Source organism: Falco rusticolus, chromosome 15, assembly GCF_015220075.1.
Source record: "Falco rusticolus isolate bFalRus1 chromosome 15, bFalRus1.pri, whole genome shotgun sequence".
Taxonomy (NCBI): Eukaryota; Metazoa; Chordata; class Aves; order Falconiformes; family Falconidae; genus Falco; species Falco rusticolus.
In genome coordinates, this window is record NC_051201.1 from 19,002,123 (window position 1) to 19,025,515 (window position 23,393).

Below are 23,393 nucleotides of genomic sequence, written 5' to 3' on the forward strand. Positions count from 1 at the left end.
GGCCTGGAAATTGTCTTGCCTAAGCAGTGCTTACACAAATCCTTATACGTGTAAATAATGCTAGTGAAATCAGGAATACGCACACGTTTCTATCCCTATTAATGCGACTGCCAAATCAAGCTCTCAGCCACTCAGCACGGAAAATAAAGACACATGGAATTAAATTCATTGTGTTCAATCAGGAAAAAGTGAACCCAAATTAATTATGCAAACTTTAAAAAACACATTTAGAGATATGATTTGTTCAGAAAGGTACATTTTGCGCACTACCTGAATCTAGCTGAGAGAACACATAAAACATTCATTTCATTTTCTGATATGTGCTCGTTTAGTACAATACACTCAGCCATAATGATGTAGCTAACAATTTTATGGTCTTGTATGATTCATGCTGCAAAGGATACCATGCCACACTGAAACCTTTTTATTATCAATCACTGGGAAACACAACCTTGAAGACTGGCATTAATTAAGAGGGTAAGGATTTACAAATGCTCCTGCTTCATTCTCTAAATATAAATATTCATGGCAGTATCTATGGATCACTTCTTGAAGTAAAAATTGATCTTGGAAAATGAGAAGTTGTAAAGGAAATAGAAACATAATTATGAAAGGCTGTCTTCAAATCTTACGACTGGAATATTTTATAATAACCATTCTCCCTTCTGTTAATAGAAACAAAAATATTGGGATAATTATGGAAATACAAGAAATGCGACCACAAATATAGATTCCTTAATAAAATCAATTTTAAAAATAATAATAAAAAAAAGATAGAATTTCTATTCACTTTCTTCTTTTTCTCTACCAATAGTTTTTCTGTGGGCTCCGTGTGGTCCGTTCCTCAGTCCGGCAGGCCTGTTAGATATGCACCTATCGCATGTACTTTTACATCCCCATTATCTTGTGCTCATACCGATATTGCTGTGACTTCTATCTGTTCGTTTTCCTGAAGAAATCTTAAAGAGTTTTTTTTCCTACGTGTTGTCCCAAGCTGGGCATTAGCCGTAACGCTATAGTTGCTTTTCATTTGTATTTATGTTCCTAATTCTTTTTGTGTAAGTAATTACGGTAAATGCATGCACATTAAGCACACAGTAAAATGAACATACATAACTGAATATGTTACCTGCTTGAAAACCTATTACTTGTTTTCATTTTTATTATTCCAAAGCACACTAAGTAATATATACATGAAAAAATTACATATATAGTAATAATAAACATAGAAGGTTTGGTTCCACCTCACCTAAGATATGAATAGGTAATTAATTTCTTAAAAATAGATTAACTACTTCAAATAAAAAGATTGGCAGCAACTAGTGATGCCTGTGGTAAGGAACTCATTCCTGCAGTCTCTATACCTCATTAGACTGAAGACACTTTGCTAACTACAGATCTAAGAAAACACAGAAATTCAAAGTCTTTCCTAGCTTTAAACACAAAAAGAAAACTAGGTTTCAACTACATTGTTTTCTGGGTCATCAAGAAACAGATGTCTTTTATTTAACATTTCCATAAGTAAATAAAACTGCTTCTGGTGATAAACATTCAGGCAAAATGACTGAAAACATTGTCTCCACCACTGTCCTGAAGATCAGTGAACAATTAGAACTTGCCCACACTTGACTTCTCCAAGTTTAAAATCTGCCAGCTAACAACTGGCAAAGAGCACAGATAAAAATCAAACAAAATTGACTTCTTGGTTCCTTTGATATTTTTTTTTCCCCCTCAGCTTTTAGTGGTGTTGACAAGATTAGTAGAAGATGCAAAAATATCTTTTTGTCTCTTCAAACCCCTTGTTGATCTATTTTGACTTATTATTTTGTTCCAACAAGCATGCCCCAGCTTCTGGAGTTCATCAGCCTAAAAGATCATTTAGTACTTTCTATTCTCAGACCAGCTCTTATTAACCTAAAACTTTCAGTGAATAATGCCTGTGCATGTACAGTGTGTGATTAAATAGAACTATATTCAGGGCTTTCATGTGTGAATTCTGCTTGGGAGAAAAATTGCCGTGCTGCTGGACAGCACATTTGAATTTTCCTCCCTATCACAATTATTTATTATTTCTATTAGCTAATGTTGTTTTACTCCTAATTATGGGTAATTAGATGATGAGTTGTCAGCACAATCAATTCACTTAGAAGCTTCTACATTTAATTAACTCAAGATGGTTTTGAACATTTAAATGTCAAAACAACATTTAGAAAACAGAACATTAACATGTTGTTCATTGAACTGTACATTATAGAATGTGACTTAAAGAACCAAAGGTTTCAGTGTGATGACAGCTCTCAAATTCTGCTTGTAGAGAGTCCAAATTTGCTGTACATCTTGACAGCTTTACTACAATGGCTTCAGGCTTAGCAGGTCACCTGTTACAGAGCTTCAGGGCTGCTCTGAGAATATGAGCTACCGCAGGGCTTGGTGGATAACAGAAAAACACCCTTACCAAAACCAGCGTCAAGGAAACCTTCTCCAGCCTCAGCCTCCATGCATTTTTACGGGTTCAGCACAGGGATGGTTCCTCTCAACAGAAAATGGAAAAGAATGGTAGAATCAAAACCGTCATCCACTGAAGAAGGGCTCTAAGGCAGAGGAAGGTTTAAGATGACAAGGCCTGCACAGCCGTGTATATTCTGGACTACGTGATAAGGGATGAGAGATGCACCCATTTCTGTCTGGTTTCACCCAGTTCTGAGAAAGGATGGTCAACAGCTAGTCAGGAGAAGACTGATAGGAAGTTTCAGAGAAAGAATCTGGCCCACCCACAGTTTTGAATTTAATGTTACTACTGCTGAAAAAGCACCCTTAAAAGTCTGACAAATTTCTTTGGGCACACAGGAAAGATAGTTCTGGGACCTTCTGAACAGAATCATTTTTGGAAATAATCTTAAAGCGATGAAGGTCTGTTACAAGAAGGGACACAATGGGTCTGTTAACACAATGGTGAAAACAGCTGAGACAGATAGCGTGGTATAATCAGAATACAGAAATTATACAGAACTTACAGATTAAATTTGCTGAGTAAAGCATTGTGACAGTGTTCTGTCACTATTCAAGCTGACAGAGACAGAAATCAAATTGTTCCCGTAGTGCCAAACACTATCGAAGTTTTGCATTATATTTGATCTGCATTTCAAGAGCAGACTAGTCAGAGTAGTATTACAAGAGATATTTCAGTTCACAATAACCTATAATTTTTTTCTAATAATTTAAAGATCACATTTTCTCAAAAGAGGACACTGAGAATGTTATTAATATAACAGCTGAAACTGCTCGATACGTACAGTGAAGTTCATTGGTTTGTTTGAGCATACCTTTCCAAAACAATCATTAAGCAACGTACCTTCCCATCTTAACATTAAGATTTCCTATTTGACATGTGAAATCCTAAGACTGATGTTACAAATCTGAGCAGCTAATTAACATGTTAGCGCGGTTGTCTGTTCCTGGCAATAGCCTCAGTCTCTTTCTGCTCAATGGTGTACAGCCTTGCAGTGGAAGAAGGGGTGAAGGACAACAGCCTAGCCAGACGTTCTGAAGGACACCAGGCACTGTGTTGTTCATTAAGAATAAACAGGGACTCGGCCCCGGGGGCCCTTACAGACCCTCCTGGAGATGAACAGAGGAAGGAGGGGAGAAGAGCTCTCCTGGTTTTGAAAATACACGTGGGAAGATCTTCCTGTCCTGAGACTACACCGAGCTTGCAAGGTACTGAGCCCAGGCTGGTAAATTCCAAGAGTTAATCCTTACCCCTACAGCGTCCAAATGTAAGGGTTTTCGTATCAGAGAACCTGCCAGATGCCAACTGCAACGTTCAAGGTAATATCTGATGAGGAGTTATCTTTTCCTGTTATCAGCGGGACTTTTGGAAGAAGGCTTGGAAAGGTTTTCGAGCTTCATGCCTTGCTCACAGTCAGCTAGATCACTGGATGAAGGTGGATTCTTGTGTTGTGAGCTTCAGGGCTACACATTGGCAAATGGTAGCTTTAAAGCTGCCTTTGTCCTGACTAAAAAGTATCCTTTTAAGAGATTCCTCTGCTAAAGATTCAGCGATGATGGGATCCATCCCGCCCTGTTCAAGTTTCAAACTCTTTTCCAGGTCAGAACTTCCAATACCGGGAAGGGCTTTTTAGGACAGAATCCAATCTATGGCCATCTTTCAGCTGACACATTCATTTGCTTAAATTTCTCACAAAATCCCCATGGCCATCCCAATGCAGCTTTACAATGCTGAACAAAGTAGCAAAACAAAACAAAACAAAAACAAAAAAACAAACACAACAAACCAAAAACAAGTCACCAAGCATATTTCCAGCACTAAGTCGAGTCGTACATATTTCAATTCACATGGCGTTTGCTCTTTCGCATCCCTGGAAGTTATCCTACTTTTCACTCTGACAAGCTGTCACTGTTTCTAGTAACACATTTTTGTTTCAGTGTTGGTAGACTTTTCATTACCTTCTGTATCAGAAGAACTGTTTCCTACAGTACATATCCCAAATGCCTGAGTGAAAGCATGTCGCCTGCTTGCTTTAGTACCAAAGCTAGAACTTGAGAGTCAGCGCAAATGACAATAAAAAGAATCTACTGAGAATTTGGGGTGTCTCATACCAAGCAGACAGAATAACTGTAAGGCCTATAAAATAAACACAATTTCCTTGTGTTGTACAGTAGGCATTATTCATTACCAGTATGGTTTTGTTGTGACTGAGCTGCGTTTTGGTACTGAACATCAACAACATGACAGAAATGTTTCAGCCTTTCTCTTCTCTTTCTACAAACGTGGATGTAACAGTAAACCCGGGTGACAGGTACTCCCACACATACTGGTATTCAATCCGTCAGGCGCAGTTTGAACAGCATGGTGCCCAGATGAAGCCACGTAAGCCAGCACCTATTAGCTGCTTCCTTTGATTCTCCTGCTACTGCTCAGACACAGTGCAGGCTGTCGCAAAGGATAAGCAGCATTAAAACCAGACACACAAAAAAATATTATCCCAAACAAAGGCCAATAATGTACTCTGAAGGCTTTTTCTAATTCATTTTCTGGGTGTTAAAACAAACTGTTCTGTGAAGATCTCACGTGAAGATTCAAGATCTCTGTATAGTTTGAGAAAGTTTAAAAAAATGCAGCATGCAGTGTAGCATTCTGGAGCTTCTCATAAAGGCTCAAAGGTGAAGAAGCAAAGTAATCATGATGAATGCTGTTTCCTGCTCTTACTCTTTTTCTCTCTGTATCTAAATTCCTTTCTATTACCAACCATAAGACACAATTTCCAAAGTTAATTTCACTTTATGAAGATACTGTTTAACTATGCTAGCACTGGGAATGCTAATTCTGCCTTTCCCAAAACTAACAATTCTTTACATATTATTTTCAGCTCCTAAAAGTGTCCAAAATAAGCTGGGGCAGCAAGATCAGTTTGCAGCTGTGTTCATGACTCTGCATTTCTATTCCTCATCATAGTTATGTTCCAGGTTCATACATGCAAACCCACTATTTTTCAAATGAATGAACTGAGAAAATTAAAAGTGCATGTCCTACAGGATATGAGTGAATTTGTGCACATACAGGAACACATACAGAGGAAGTTTTGGGCAACTCTAAAGTTTCTGGCTGTGTGCTCTATGAAGCCCTATGCTGTAGCATTAGACATGCCAAAAGTTGAACCCACAGTAAGACTGAAATAAATTTTAAAAAAAAAAAACACAGAAATTCTCAGAGGCTGGTAAGTCTCTTGGAGAGCCTCAAATGGCCAATGAATTTCAGCTTGCAGAGCCACTATGCCATAATTGCATGGTTGTGAACTTTTACTAGTTGTTTGCTCCCTTCCAATCTGTCCATTTTTTAAATCATCACAGGCTTGTCACTGCTTGCACTGAAGCCTAAGGCTACATTCCAACTGCTGCTCCCGGTCTGTGGGGCAGGACTGCAACCCACAGCACGTGCTGCAAGCAGGGGAAAGGTCTGTGAAGCAAGGGGACTTGCTGCTCCCACTGAAAAGTCTGTATCTAAAATGGTCTTTGTTTCCATCAAGGTTGTCCTGGATGCTAATGAATTTCCTAAAGTTGGTTTTCTGGAAATTGTGCATAGAGAACTACAAAGGGATTTCCCAAACCACAAAAAAAATAATCAACCTACATCTGAGCTGGCTGCAATGGTGCAAGTTTGACAGAGTCAGGGTAACAGGAAAAACATCCTTCAATTTTGAGGCATGTTTGGACAGCATTGACTGCATTTCTCTAACACCAATATATTTGACTGAAATAATCCTTGAGGCAGGCACCAACTCCTCTTCCATAAGAGAGACAGAGTCCTGATCTTGAATCTTTCAGAATATAACCACATGCATAAGTAATAAATGTGGATATGTTTTAGCAGTCCCCCCATCTCGGTGAACTATCCATAAGTGACATCAAAGTACTGAATATTGCTGCTCTGCAATACTTACATAAATCATTACTATTTTGGGCACATTTCTATGTTGGCACCAACGTTAGTGGCTTACAAAAGGCATTTTTCTATGCTTATGCTTGGCATTCCTACTGGAATTGTAATAGTGAGAAATCATCACAGCCATCTAAAGGGGCTTGTGCATAAAGTGCCTGCTCCCTTAAACACTGCTTAAGCCTGAATGACTAATGGTCTTTTTCAAGGATGACTAGATTTATGCATCTTCCCTGTGAACTCGATGCTCCCATGAAGCCAAGAAATCTTTTATTAAAATACTAGCAATATAGTTACGTTTTACTCTCAAGACCAACAAACCTAAGATTTCTACGGAGTAGAATACTTCCCAAAGACCAAACTGCAAAAACGGCAAACAAGAAATGACTGAGAATCATACTACCCTCACAGAAAACTGGTTCTGAATTTCCAAAAATAAATTTCAACTCCAAACCTACCCTTTCATTCCTACAATCAAATACAGGTGCAGCTGTACAACCGTAATAAATGGCGGATACACACAGATGTGCAACTATCCAATTTGCAAACAAAGAACCCACATGTCAGTAGCATGGACGACCACGTCTTCGCTTCAAAGAGTTTAGTACTGTACTTTGGCAGGCAAAAACATACATGTGTTTGGGAGGCTCAACAGTGCAAGAAACGATCATACACTCATAATCAAAATCCAACTGAGGCCTTCTTTGAAAATTTGGCCCTAAATATTAAGCAGTGCCTGGGGGCTGATTAAAATTGACCTCTCCAGGGCATAGATCATGCAACACTAAGAAAACAAGCTGAAGAAACAGAAGCAAAGACTGCTGTTCCCTGCATCTTTATTGGTATGAAAGCTCTTAAGACGCCAAACAAGGGGGGTGTTCGGGGGGAGACGTTAATATCTGAGGAGAGAGATCAAAAGCAGTTAACGTTCCTGGCACTGCACTGTGGCATGTGTATCTTTATACTTTTAAACTTACAGTAAAAAACAAAACAAAAAAAAAAAAAAAAAGAAAAAGAAACATTTCTTTGTTAAATCAAATATTGCCACATGTTACTCATTTAAGTTTGCTGTCCTCAGATCCAACTTAATTTAGTCTGCATTGAACATTTCTGATCTGAACATTTAATGTGGCAATGTTTTGCTCTGCCAGGAATATTATCTGAATGTTAAACATGAACTCAATTTATTCATCAGAATATGGCAAGCATGATACCAAAGGTCATTTTGTTTATATTGTCCTCTAGCTCCATAACTTATGGCCTGTTTCTTTCATCTTCAGACCTCAGAACACTCAACAATATTGGATGTTACAGTGTGGGTAAGAGAACTGGGTTCACTTTTTTTTTTTTTTTAACATTTTTATTTGGAACTGGGGGGAGGAAACAGCCTTGTTCGGCAACAAGGAAAAGCACAGAAAACATGCAACACATCTGCTACATTATGAACTGGTAATAGATACACAAGATAAGCCTGCCCTGGTATGGAGGATGTGTAAGAAGCTGTATGCCTTACACCTTACCATTCACAATGCAATTATAGCTTTTTTGATTTTTGAAGTAGGTGCTGATCTCAATCACATCATTATAAAACCACAATAACCTCATACACATTTTTCATGCAAAACATGGCCACAAAGTTGTCACAGAACCAGTGAGCCAAATTCTGATATTAATTACACTAGCAGAAGTTTGTAGTAGTATCATATGCATATGCAGCTCCACTTTTTAAAAATGTACCTACAGCAGCAAAGTTAGTACCTATCCCTTAGAAAGCATCATACCTTGCCTGTATTATACAGATGATTCTACCACTGAAAATTCTTGTCCCTCCTCTCCTCAGCACCCAAAGGCAACTTGAACCAAAAAGAATAGAACCACACAAACAGATAAGCAAGTAGATGAAATAAATGTGAACAGAAACATCTATTTCAAAATAAACAAAGTCATTTTCTCTCTGAAGTGACAGAAACATACTTCCATTCTTTACTATTTCTCATTACTTCTAAAGAATTATTATAGAGGAGTTCAGCCCACCTGCTGATAACTTAGTGGCAGTTTATCACTCCATTTGTTCAGATGTGATTTTTTTTTGCTTTATTGAAGAGTCAGTTCCTTCCTATTACATTGAATTGCTAGCACTTTCACACACTTGCTTATCAGATATCACAAAAGAAATATCCACCTGCTAATGCACTATCAATAAAATCTGAAGAAGCAACACTGATTATTGGTGCTTAGGCTTTTCAAATCCAGTCCATAGAAGCATTCAATACGTTATTGATACTTCCCATCAAAACACTCCTCTGTCCACTATAAATGGGAGACTGAAGAAAAATAAATGTCTCTAACTTTACCGGCAGGAGCATCTTTAAAGAAACCCAAAGCAAAAACACCCTAATGCCAAAGGCAGCCACATGCAGAAACTGCACCGAGAAGGCTGAACAGGTAAGGTGATGCAGACATTTGGAAGTTCAAGAGGACCAAATCCAGTGCAAGGCCCTTCCCAAAAGTGTCAGCGTCCCATCTAAGTGTGGGGCTAATCCACAACGGCATTTTCACAACAGTGGGATTTTTCTAAAATTTGCAGCAATGGGCTTATTCAGAGTTTCATGGCAAACCTGTCAAAAGCATTAGGTGTCGGACTAACTCTAATGTCACTGAAGTCAATTGCAATCTTAGCTCTGATTTCAGCAATGGAACAATCAAGCCGTCCCCAAAGGGTACACTTATAATGACACTTTAGAGGATGAAGTTATATTTTAAGTGTGCGTATTAGTAGATCCCATAGTTATATCTCGTTAATCATATATATTTGAAGCAAGTAGTTATGATCTCAGCAGTTAGTTCCATTCATTCAAAGGCTTCCATTTTTAAATTTCATAGATACAGCCACCTTAAGTTTAATAATTTCCAAGATTTTTTTTTTTTTATAGTGACAGACACACACAAGTGTGTTAATTGACAGAGTACCTTACCTACCTCCATAATGCATTCTTATGTTTTATATACAGGTAAGCTTCAAGAGTGCATTTCTTAATCCAATGAAATATTTATCAGATCTGAGATCTAAAGTGTACATATTCAATTTTTTATGCACACCTTTACATGATTCATGAAATTCACCCATAATGTGAGTTCTTTTCATTAAATTTTGTTTTTACGTATCATTGTTACTCTTTTTTTACAGCCAGATTTATATTGAACTGACAAATATCATTCAGGTATCTTTGAACAAAGTAGCTCTTACCTTTTGAAATCATGGAGGTCTGGTACCTGCAGTAGGTTTCTCTGTAAACAAACAAAAAAAGAAATAAATCCAGGATAATGTTAAATTTGCAGTGAAGCACAATGTGCTACATTACATGAGTTAGTTTCTTTATTAAGAGTTTCCTAAAGAATATTTTCAGAGATGGCTAGTGCTACATGGAATAACAGACATTAAAAATAATATTCTGAATGTATATAGAAAAGCACAATCTCACTTAACCCAAAATAGATTTTGTATTGAAAATTGAGTTTATTAAACAAATTTGTGTTCTCATACATCTTTTAAAGGGCAGCTGGATTTTCAGTCAAGAGCACACTCCTATAAACCAAAACTTAGATAAAGCTAAACTTAGACTTGCACATTGTACAAGGGACCATAATTTACTGGTAAGAAATAGTTTGACTACTGAGATGTGTGACACTTGCTTTTTTGTTTGTTTGGGGATTTTGTGTGTGTGTGTTTGTATTTGCAGCTCTGCTGCGATATGAGTAAGATACAGGCTTTTGTCATCATTTTACAGAATACAGCATGGAGGGTAGGAATATGGGAGCTACCTCAGACACAGCATGGAGGGCTGGGAGCTCTGTTACTTGAGCAGCACTAACTGGTCCAGAGCTCAAGGGGTTTGTGTGAGCTACCTATGGCTCCACGCCTTCCCATTCTGCTCAGTGCCTCCCAGCAGCACTCAGTGAGGCCGCCGTGAAGCACCCTTCATCACTCAACAAATGTTCTTTTGGCTGTCTCAGAAACAGCTACCCAACACTTTCTTAATGTGGGCTTGAACTGAAAGTCATGACAACCAGGAATACATTTTGGCCCTCTAGAAAACAGGTATATGTAGCAACACATTGATACCCTGCAATCCAGATACACAGAAATGTCACCACAGTTCAGCCAGCATTGTCAAGCGTGAAAAGCATTTATTTATATAACTTATCTAATAGGTAGTCGACGTCTCTCCTTAATCCTTCTGTATTACTGTCTTTTTTCTCTTTTTGGATACACAAGGCTTGGTTCTGCATGCTAAGAACATCTTTGAGGTACTCTCAACTCATATTGACTCAGTATGAGACAAGGGCTTGACACTTTGCATAATCTCGCCCTCAAAAATGCAAGTAACAAAGAAAAGTTTACAATGTCATTTTTCAAACTCCGCTGAACAGCATAAAACTGCTGATATTATGTTACAGTGTCACAAAATCATAGGGGAAATGCTTTAAGTTTCTAAATTGTTCGAGGCACCAAATTGCACTACTTAATGCTAACTGCACATCGTATTTATTTTTGTTAAGAGAAGGAATACTTTCAAGTACCAAACCCAGCTACTGACCCTTTACATGAACTAATTCCTCAATGAAGATTCAAATTACTTGCTTTCCCTTTATTTCAGTGGGAGGAAAAGAAAATCCAAACACCATCCCTCTTTCCTTCATAGTTAAGATCAACATTTGCTCAAACATGAGTTATGGGCAGAAGACAGAATGTGTCTGTTGTGAAAACGGGTGTAGAAAACATCTCTCAGGCTGAAAATTTAATTGAAGTTCAAAACCAGCAAAAGAATTATGACTTTTAATACTAACTCCTGCATACTGTAACAATGCATGTTGTACACATATGTATACAAACAGTGTGTATAGCTTTACATGTTTTATATATATATTGCACTTTAGGTAGTCAACTGGTTGAGATCACGATTTTGTTCTTCCTTGAAAAAGTTATTGTTACAAATACGAGAAAAATATTCCTGTGGCAATTCCAGCGACGGGACTTCTGAATAGTCTGAGATTTGAACTCTGTTTATGGTCCAGAAAACATATAGTATTTTTGCAATTAAAACATAATCTAAAGAGACTTGTTTAATGGCTGAAACCACTGTAAACACTAAGTTCAACTACTAGAAAGAATGGAAAGTGACCGCAAGATTAATTTGCCTTGAAGTTTTCCTCTATAACCTTATAATTTGGCACGCCAAGCAATATATTCACTGGCATTCAGCAATATATCCCTAAGAAAGGGCTCCAAAACACCAGACTTTTCAGATTGGGAACATAACAAGATCACTAAAAGAAGTTTTGAACTGTGTGTCTGAAGTTTTAGTTAAGTTAGCCACAGCTCCTAGAGATGCTTTAAAAAAAATAATTACCTAATTTTTCAGTGTTTTCAATTCTCCACTTGGTCAGAATTTCGCAAACTTGCACAAAAACTTTCTCTAGCAACTGGCCATAAGCTTGCTGGCTTTCAATAGGTAAAGGAATACTGTCCCCCTCCAGAGAGAAGAAACATTATTTAGGCATCAAGATTATCCTGAACCTCTACTCAAAAGAAAAATACACAGGTCTGGAAGCATTCCTCAAGCTGAGTATGCATGCCTGTGGCTGGGCTAGACCTTTTGTTTCACTCTTGTGGAACTCTTTCCCCAATCAAATAATACAAGTGTTGATAGCTCAATCTTTTGCAGTTCTCATTAGTGAGGCCAAAGGTGGGAAGAGAAGCTGACTTACTCTTTCCCTCTCAACAGGAGAGGATCACCACAGAGATGTCCTTTGTGTTATGCACCAGGTTATCAGCCTGGTGCATAAGTCATGTTTTACACTCATGTAGAAAATGAAGAAAAAAAAAAACAACAGGAGAAACTGCCACTCTTTTGCTAGTTCAAAGCAAAAAAAGCACTTAAACAATTCATAGTTTATAACAAGGCAGATCACAAAGAATAAAAGAAAATTAATGTTACATAAATCATGTAATCTCTTTCCTAATACAGTTCATTAGAGCTTCAAGAGTAAATCAAAATAACACTGCAAAAAAAAAAAAAAAAAAAAAGCAAGCTGAGATAATTAGGTTTGTACAGCCAACTTACTCTGCTAGAATTTCAAGACACTGTGAAAAGCACACCAACAAATTTTTGGTTAAAAGCATTACTAGAAAGAGTCCTTTCCCTTTGAAAAATGGCTTAGCATATCCGAATACTGCTCCATGCTGCTTTTTCTCTTTCCCGGTTTTAAAGCAAATGCATGGTACATTCAGGTAAGTATTCAGGAAAACAAAACAGAAGAGCTGAGAATCTGAAGTGACCGGGACATAGAACCTGTGGGCAGGCCACGTTCCTTTTACAGCAATCCAGGAAGGCAGAAGAGTACAGATTCTTATGCTTTCACTTACCCTAGAGAAAGAAAACAGGCAGCGAGTGAAACCTGCTGGACTCGACACTTACAGCCCTGGAGACTATGGATCTCCTTTGGGTTTTTTGTACTTTAAAGCCATAGTACATTCTTACAAGTTCAGTAGAGCTGCGAGGAAGAGAAGCTTAGCTATGCCTCAATGAGCAGCTACATACTTTAATAAGTTGCTACATCCTGTACACTATATAATATTTATATGTCTTAGCATTTTTTAACTTCTCAGAAATTTCTACCAATGAAAATTTTAGCAATTTGCCTGCATCTGCCCAAAGCTGCTTGGATATTTGACTGCATAAAGATTTATTTTTTTTTAAATACGTACTAGCATAGTCTATGAAAACTAGTAATTTTTTTCTAGGCTTGAAAAATCATGAGCACTTCCTAATGCCAAAGATCCTCTTCTAGATTACTAATAAAAGATACGAGACAACACAATATATGTGGACATGGGAGGTATGTCAAAGTCTCCCCAAACTTATGCTGGGATTTTTTTTACAGAACACAATAGAAATATCCCTCAATCCAAGCCAAATACCTAAGGTTCTTATTGAAGTTAAATTCCTGAAGTCACTGGACTAAATCCTAGCTTCAGTTAAGACTCAGTTAAGACTTTGTATGCCTAAAGTCTTACATAGAGACTAGAGAAAGGACTGCAGTAGTTCACCTTAATTTCTCACTCCATAGACAGAATTTCCAGGAATAAAATGCAGTACAGTGGTGATGCTGATGGCCATGAGAATCTGCATATTTTCACTGCATATATTAAAAAATGTCAACCCTAAACAGATATTTAATATGCACATCTGTACGTACAGTATGACAGCCTTGTCATTCACTACATAGCACCATTGGTTAGAGGTTCAACTCAATCATCCCACCGTGCCACACGGGTTCCTCATACACATAGGGGAAGCACTAGCACATCCCCCAGGATTGCAAAACTGTATCCCAAGAGATGAACCAGTCTTACATAAATCATCACAACACCAGCTCAACTTTCAGATGCTGGAGGAAAAGGTAGGAGCAATGGTCCAGAATCTGGGCTAACATATCAAGCCATGGGTTCAGAAACTTCTCTAGGACCCCTAGAAAATCCCTCATGCTTTTGTCTACCTTGCAAGGTGAGATCATACTACACAAGAATGACTGCTTGGGGAAATATTATGAGAATGGGATGTCTGGGAAATAGCTAAGATTCAGAAATGATAATAAAGTGGTAAGGAAATACAGTATGCAAAAAATATGCAAGAACAATCAATAGAACAACTAGAACCAGGCAAGCAGGAACAGATGGAAAATGTTATTCAGAAACTAGAAAAAGCATCAGTAAGTTCTCAGAGAGGGAGACTGCAAAACATAATCAACAAGACTTACTTTGGGGGGGAAAGTAGCAGACAGGCAAATGAAAATAATGTGTTAATCAAACCCAAAACAAGGCTAAAGACACTCAAGCAAGTTAAAGATGCAAAATCCTCCATATTAACGGTTCTACTGAGTCTCCAAACCACAACCCAGGTACAGCCATTTGCGCAGCATTCTCTGGAACAAGCTACTTTATAGTTCAAGAGCAAGACAATTAAAAAAAAAATAATTAAAATCTACCTTTGTCATGTGTAGTCTGGGAGCATGTAAGAGAATACTGTTTCCGATGATGTGCTGGAAACAAGGCACCAGTAGTGACACATGAAGCCCAGACCCAGCAGGTACAGCAGAGCAGGCTAGCATGCTTCCTACTCTGAAGTATTTGGCTTTATGCTTTCTTGGTTCCCTTTGTACATTACAAAATTATGAGTTCTTTACGGTTATAAAATAAGTTAAGCTTGTATTTTTTCAGATATCAAGTGCTACATGCCAGGTAGCCAAGTAAGACAAGAACCAATTAATCACTTTTAAACACAAGACTTGCAAGAGTTGTCATTGAAGAATCATGTAATGTATTGCTCACAAGTATTCAGTTTGTTGCCATGTATCTCTGAAAGCATTCACTACCTGAAAATTGCAGTTTCCGTAGTAATTATTAGTCTCCTGGGTTTTAATCTAACCAATAAGCAGGAAAAACACCAGGTGATTTAGATGACCAACCATTTACGGGCAAGAACTACCCACTAAATGATATTTATAGTCATTCCTTAATAATCCACAAGCTGAACTGTGTTCTCTAATTATACTGCAGATACTTACACAATCATGAATACAACTGTAGAAGTCAGAACGATGCACAAAGAAGCAAAAATGTTGAATGCATCATGTAAATCACATACAATACATAAATTTACTATCATTGAGTATATTTGGCAGTTAAAACTACTGCTCTTGTTTTGTACTTTTCTCTTATGAGAAACAACAGTGTCTCACAACACTTCTGCACATTTCTTAATTTTGCAGACTGAAGCTGAGACAGATGATACAATTTCCTCAAGCAAAACACAACACCGGAGCCAGGGACAAATGCAGATGTCTTAATTTTCAGTGCAGGAATTATTCCAGACTTCATTCTTTCATTCAGTGCTGAAGATAGATGTTACAAAAATAATTTACGCTGCTTTAGGTTTATTTTTTAGATTTCAGTGGAATGGTCTTTTTAATTTGGTAAGTGAAATGAATACAATGTAATCCTTGAAATAAATCCTGCCATTGAATTATGCTTGGCAAAACGGAACCCTAACCTGTTATTTGCACAGGCAATGAATTCAAATTTCAAAATAGCAAATTTCAGCAAAATAAGTTGGAAGAGTTCAACCAGTCAATTTTTCTGTTTAAAAGATCAGTTTTGAACCTCTGACTTTCCTCAAAGTATGCAGAAGGAACGTGTTTTCAAGAATATTATTATCCATTATGGGTGTACAAATACTTAAATTAATTTCTTTTAACAAAAGGTTAGCCAGTAAAATTATTAAAGAAGCTGCCCCCCCCCCCCAAAAAAAAAAATGCACTATGTTGTTCAGAGATATTGGTTACATTGTGAGGAAAACACGAGCTAACTCCAGGGAATAAAGAGCAAGTTTTATTAGCCACTAAAAAAAAAAAAAAAAAAAAAAAAAAAAAGCGCAGAGATACATTTCACAATATTATGGATACCTTTAAATGTGTTTAAATGTGTAATTTCTGCACATTGCATGGGTTATTGGGTACAAATGCATGGGAACAAGTGTGCAATCACAGAGACGATCCCACTGCAACAACAGGAGCAAACCTGAGGAAGGAGTCAGGTCCTGCTAAAAGACACAAGCTTGTCCTTGCAGGGAGCAATTCTACAGCAACAACCCAAGGGCAGGCTGCCTGCCCTTCTGCTCCCCCAGCTCTGGGGACAGCAAAGCATCTGGTCCTTCAAAGCATCCTGCCACCTCACTGCTAACCCAAACTGATTTCCACGTCTACAACTTGAGCTTATTCCCCATTTTAAAAGCCTTTTCGTGGTTAAAGGAGATATAGAACCATGATGACAATCCACAAGACACCACAAATTTCATGAAGACAGAATTACTGAGTCAGGGCAAGAAAACGTCCTTTGGAATTGACTCAGATCCTAATATTTTTCCTCAATAACTTTGCCAAGCAATAATAGAGAAAAAACAAACCACAGTCTGGTTTCTGGGTGGCTAAAATGGTTATATCCCAGGCATAAAATACCAAACAAAACTGTCTTTTAATAAAAAAACTTTCCTTCAAATGTAAAATTGATACTTTTTTCTGGTTTATGGATAATTTAGCTTGATTACTATAATTGTCAGAAATATGCTGAAATATAACTCTCTTCTTTAAACAAAGATTGTCTTACATGCTTGGGATCAATCCATTGACTCTTTTGCACTGGTAGAATAATGCAGAGGATAAAGTTTTAAAGAGACCCAGAAATTTGCCTGTCCTGACCCACTAAGCAGCGCAGAAGGAGTGTGACACTCCCCATGCTTGCTTACAACGTGCAAGATAAAACGAGCAAGAAGCCAACAGCACCCAAAGTGCTGCCCAGCTAAGAGAGGGAGGCACACAGTGCTAGACCTTGGCTGCAGGTGTAGAAGAAGCACGTGCAACTTTCTGGAGGTGTAGAGCGTACAGGACATTATGTTGCCCCAACCAGCTGGAGGGAGGCTGCCTCCAGCAGCACTCCAAAGTCAAAATGCCTCAAGCCAGCTCCACTCCGCTGTGCCTTTGCTCACCACCCCCAAGCATGGCTAATGCACTTTAACACACAATTTAATCTGTATGGTTACCTCCCAGAGAAAACTAATTCTCTGTATGGTTCCTTGAAAAAATATGCAAGACCTTGGAGACAGACAATATTGACACTTTTCAGTCTCTTGATGTTAACTTCAATACCCAAGTAGTTCCCATTAACACACGGACAGCATTAAATGATGTACACTGACAAATGCATCCTCCATTCAAATTATATCACCTAGCAAAAAAGCAGACCATACATGCTCAGCCCTAGTTTCTGGACTTACAGTCTTTTGTAACTGAAAACAAACTCTCATTTACTCTGAAGCACTGGAAAAACTAGCTGAAGTTTCATTTATTGCAAACTCCTGTTCTATAAGCAATGAGTTACTGTGTAATTTTAAAATTGCAAGTCACCATCTGAAATGGCTTGTCCATCTCTGTTCTTATTTCATACTCTGATTACTGAGATACCATCCTCAGGGGTTTTTTATTGTTAGTTTTGGCTGGTGCAAAGCTAAATCAGGCCAGAACACTACTACACGATGGTGTACCTTCACTGAGAATGAACTACCTGTTCACAGATTTCACAGTCTATCACAGTCTTCACCCAACTTCTCAGTATCAAATGAGAGATGTCATCACCTAACAGCTTGGCAAATGGCACCTTTTGCTAAATGAAGCCTGGAAAAAGTTGCATTGACTTCTTCTGAAGCTTTTATCTGTCCAGTTCACTTTATGTGGACACAAGGTCAGAGCCTCAACAGCAACATCAGAGACTGAGCCAGGAAACAGTGGAGCTGAAACCGGGATGTGCATGGGGTTATTTAACTTCCAACTAAAATTAAAGACTGCAAAAAAGAGCCTGACAACCTTCAGTTGAAGAACTACTCAGAATTGAACAAAGAAAAGTCTGCATAGTGCTGGCCTCTATTTACTTACAGACTCCCAAGCTACTCCTTTCTTCATCAAAATGTTCTCCACGAGCTTTCCGTCAGTGTCATTCTTCAAACGATAGCCAAGTCAGAGAGTGACTATAAAAGTTTGCTGCAAACATTTAAAAACCGAGCAAATTTCTTGGCGTTACTGATATAGTCCTTTATAACACATTAAAAGTCCTTTGAGAGGGTTTTCTTGTTGGTTTTGTGTGCGTTTTTAAACCTCAAGGTCTGTTTAAACAGTCAGGTCAAACGGAATTTTGCAGCATATGTTTTACATACCCTCGTTCATCTGTTCACTGTAACAGCTTCTCAGTTTCTGTCACTCAGAGTAAAATATGTCATCTTCCTGAAAGCTTTAATAGCAATAGAAATACTATTAAAACACTAGCAAACTCTTGCTCAGCAATCAAATATTTAAGTGATACACCACATTTGGCATTTCTACTGCTGCATATTGTAGCTTCTTTTTCAGAATGCTTTACACATACTGTAATTTATTAGGATTTCTTCTAGTGAGTAATTTGTTCTAATTTGCTTGAAATATATAATACCTATTAGTTATAGATTACACTTTTCTTTTTTCTGGCCCTCCAATGTTTCAGCTTTATGAAGCTTAAAATAAAAAAGTCCAGTCCCCAAAACTGGCAGAATTTACAATCTATTAAGATTCCACATACCATCTTCTTATCAGCGCTTCATATTAAACAGAGAAAAGATGAACTGTAACATAGCTTTCACTAAAAACCAACCACAAAACACATACATGATCAAAAGCAAGAAACTGTAGTAGTATGAATAAACTGGTGAGATTGTTTTATGTGAAATCTGATGGAGACTTTGCTACAAGGGGATCTCCAGTTTGGAGTGTACATGACTTAATATTGGTAGGACTGTTTTCCATGTAATGCTCCTAAGGATAAAACAAGCTCCCTTCATAGCTTGTCTGCATGTTGGCAGATGTCTGTTGTTAACAAAGGAGTCTTGCGTACTCTGTTCTCTCCTGGAGTTTTAATTTTGTTCTTTTATTTCTGTGTCAGTTCCTTTTATCTACAATGAAAGTCACACATCCTGAAAGCATAGTTCCTTGTGCATATGGAATACCTAACTCTAATGTAACTATACATACATACACATATGTAGAAAACATACTTTTTTAAAATTCCATTACAAGAAAAAAAAAATCAGGGAATAATCTAATAATCTTTGGAATTTGAAATTTGAATTTGATCCTTCACTCACTACTGCAAAATGGTCCTAAAAAGCCTTTGGTCTTCCAGTTTTATGTACCCCATTTTACATGTGAGATCTTCTCACGAAAGACAATGCTTAATGTTTTGTCAGGTCTCAGATCTTTGACCCATCAATAAAGAGCATGCTTCTGGCATACAACGGACAAAACTTGTCCCTGGAATACCACCACAGGGGCTGCCTTTTGTACATTACATAACTATTATTTAGCACTTCAAATGAAATTTGCATGTCAGAAAAGTTTTAAGAGCAGATTTCTATCTTATACGTACATTAGCAACTCTTCAGAGGTTACCTGGCTAATTGAATACCATCACAATTCCCCTGCACTGGGCCTGTGGAACAAACTGCCATTCAAACATGCAATGGAAACAGGGAATGCAATATGGCAAATTTAATACAAAGACTTTTAACAGGGATTGCCAGAGGAGCTCTCAAAATTAATCACTTTCAGACAGAACAATGTTGCTAATTCCTATTTAAGTTTGAAATATTTAACACACTGATTTCACAGTGTAGTTCAAAGAACATACTCCTCCTTTGCAGAGGCAACAAGGGACTAAGTTTCTATAATAGGATTGCAAGAGCACCAGAGCAGCTCCGCAGCAGCTTATGAAGATGGTGTGTTAGCCTGGTTACCAGGATATTTGCTCCATCAGTTTAGTTCAACAATAAGTTTTAAAGAAAACCAAGCCAAAATAAGGGATAAACAACAGTCCCCTTTTCTACAGAACAACAGGGCTCACCAGTGGCTGATACCAGAACAAACTGAGGCCCAGGTCTCACTGCATGCAGCGGGCTGGATGTACCCATACATCTATAAGTTAGATCTGTTTCGTTTCCCAGCATGTGCTGATCAGTTTTTATGTCAAACAGATGCACATGTAAACTGCTTATTGCCAAGTCTTTCTTCCTTTTACGCTTTGTTCCCCTTGCCAAATAAACATGCTTAGGTTGTATGTCTGATCATTGCACACCAGCTGCCACAACTTCCTGCAAGGAAAAAGACACAAGCGCCAAGATTCAGGTGAACCGAACAGCTAAGTGCTATCACCACACCTAGGCCTGGCCTAACGTGGAGACATTCCCCAACAACAGGTAAAGGCCTTATACAAATAAATTACGGGATGCATCAAGAAAGACCAGGAAGAAAACAGGTGAATAACTAATCCTTTAACCTTGGCAGTGTTTACCAATATCCTTAAAGCTGACATCTGAGAAAACAAAAGTTTTAGTTAAGAATTTTATTAGCAGAGCTACCAATCCTATTGGCTTTCAAGTGTCAATGAAATGCACTGATCCTCATTTCTACAGGAAAAACTCTTACAGAGCTTGACGCGAGGCCCAAAGATTCCCATTTACCTCAACTGCCTTTAGACTGAGCCATAGAGCTCTTTACATTCTACATAAGATGCATGAAAATACATTAGAAGTAATCTAATTTAATTAAATCTTTGCTTAATTACATCCACTGGAGCTGAACTGTCAGATACAGCTTGAGTTTCCACAACCTTTACAGGAAAAAAGACATATAAAGGGGTTTAAAACACTATGTTGGAAGTCTAATGCTTATGCATTGGAAAAGCTTTGCTAATATTTATCTACAGGACATAAGAACTTGAAAGTTTCATTTAGTTTGGTTTATTCTGAAGCTGCATAGGATTAAAATGACATCTAAACACTTGAGTGGATCCCAGCTATGCCACAAACCTCACTCATCTTCTTCTTGTGGAAGAGGATTTATGGGCTTTTAGCATCCTAATAAATGTCTCAAGTTTGTTACGGCAACATATACTGTGTATACTGTAACATATATGGTAAAGTATACAGTGACGCATACTGCGGCCACAGTGCAGCATGGCACATGGCGCACGATCTGTAGAGACTTTGGAAGGAGTAGATCTGGGAGACAGCTGTCTGCCATTGCAGGGGACTAGATCAGGAACGCATGCTTCCCAGTTATCGTCTTTCCTTTTAAATCACACCCTCAAATATTTACACACAAAAATACATAAGCACATGAGCACACAAACCTTCCAAATGCACTGGCGAAAGATTTACTCACTACTCAATACTGTATCTCTTCTAGAATACGAAATTCAAGCTGCATAAAACAGTTTAGCAAAAGGATATACTAAAAATCATCTTCAAAGACCATAGAAGTTAATGTGAGTTCAGTTAACTAAATCACACAGAATCATCTTGTTGCGGTATTGTAGATTAGTTTTCATTATATGAATCCTGCAGGCTTTTGAGTGTAAGGCAGTTACAGGCAGCTCCTGGGGGATGAGCCATTGTTTCCTCATCTTTTCCACCTATATTTGATGCCCATTTTTCATGTAGCTACAGACTGAAAATGTATAGTTTATAAACACAACATTTTATTTTGCTAAGACAACAATCCAGATACACAGTAATTTCTTTTCTTCGGCCATAGCATTGGCACATTAGAAGAAAATGCAAGTGGGATTAATCCTTATCCGACACAAAGATCCATTTCTAAAACATTAATTCCTTCTACGGACATCCATAGGCTGTAGCCACTAGGCAGCATAACCACTGCAGTCTTGTTTCCTCTCAGTGCAAGCATGACAAAGAAAATGGCTGGGAACTCCGCTAATTCTGCTTTCAGTTTATCAGCTGACCATACACAAGCCCCTTTTACTACATCCCAGTTACTTCAGTCACAAGAACTGGCTTAATGAAATCCACCTCTGTACGGTACCCAAGCTGAAACCCAAACCTGAACTCCTAGTTGCACGCTACAGACCATTTCTCTTCACAAAGAAAACTCCCTACTGCCTGCGGGTAGTTAATATAGAGGTTATTGCTCCATTCACTTCTCCCGCAAAGTTTCAGTAAAGCACACAGCTCTTTCATTCTTCAAAATACCTGGTGGCCAGCTTCAGGGTGGACTTTTTAGACAGGACTAGATTATTTCCTTCTTAGTACTTTATACTAATGCTTTTATCATCGCATGCTAATCAACGGGAAAATATAGTTCCTGTTCTTGAGCATGTTAATGTATAAAAAGTACTGATTTTATAAAATTATTCTTTTAATTATGTACTTGAAAAACTGCTTAGATATGTGAAAATTAAATAGATCTAATGAAGTGCAATGGAGTGCTAAGTTTAATTAAACAAATTAAAAAATTTGCAGAAAAGATATTAAGTGATCTTTTGAAATGGAAATGGTAAACTTAGTTCTACACTTCACGTCAAGATTACAGCTGAGTGGGTAAAATACTCCCAAATGCACCCTGGCAAATTCTGCAGGGCAAACAAAGTATGCATCTACACATAAGATTTCTTTTAAATATTTGCTCAGATGATAAAATTGTTTGTCCACACTTTGTCTTTACTTTTAACAAACATCCTAGGAAAGATGCTTTCTCAACACGCTTTTTTCTACGAACACCACATTTTTACTGAGTCTTAGAGAGAATAACTTTTAAATAATCATTCTCAGCATCTGTGCATCTCCTGAAAACCTGAGTACAAGTGCTCTGCTTCCCAGATACACAAGTGACAAGCACCATGCAGGTGACCTGTCACATCTCTCCAGCATCGCCCCAATGCTTTCACTCGTAAGAGGTTTCTTCTACACCATCTGCTACCAAGAAATCTCACAGAAATTGTCTGGTGAGTAATTCTGAACACGCATACTCAGAAAAATTACCAGCTACCGCAAAACAGGAAGGAGGCTAGAAATGACCATGTTTATGAAGTTATTGTTTTACAGCATTTCTCCTTATCTTTCCAATTCTACCTCAGCAACCTCTGGGTTTCCACAGGTAGTCCCTCCGAAGGTTATTGGGCACAGTGACCTACCCGCCTACAGATCACTACAAATAAGTCTTCTGCAATGTTGCTAAGCAGCCCTGTAAGTTTATGGCAACTTTCAGAGTTCTGTGGCTTTTCTTCTTAAACCTTCAATTAAACACAAGAAATCTATACCTCATAAAAAAAGTTATCTACCCACCACATTTGCTGATGGTGCAGAAGATGCATGCTACAGGGGAAAACCCCCTCACCAAAACACTGGCGCTTCAGGAAAGATCACCTCATGGTTCCCAGAAAAGGGTCCATCACCTCCCTGCTCCTGAGCCCTCTGGGGTGGCAACGGTGATCCCAGGGCCA

General features: G+C 38.0%; 1 long non-coding RNA gene across 7 annotated transcripts in view; it reads right to left on the minus strand.

Annotated features, from left to right (window-relative positions):
- The window catches only part of LOC119157794, a 786,943-nt gene that overhangs the window by 226,921 nt on the left and 536,629 nt on the right, over positions 1-23,393 (minus strand). For all 7 annotated transcript variants that reach the window (XR_005107674.1, XR_005107672.1, XR_005107670.1 and 4 more), the window contains exon 7: positions 9,705-9,745. This is a non-coding gene — a long non-coding RNA (uncharacterized LOC119157794). The remainder of the gene's footprint in view (positions 1-9,704; positions 9,746-23,393) is intronic.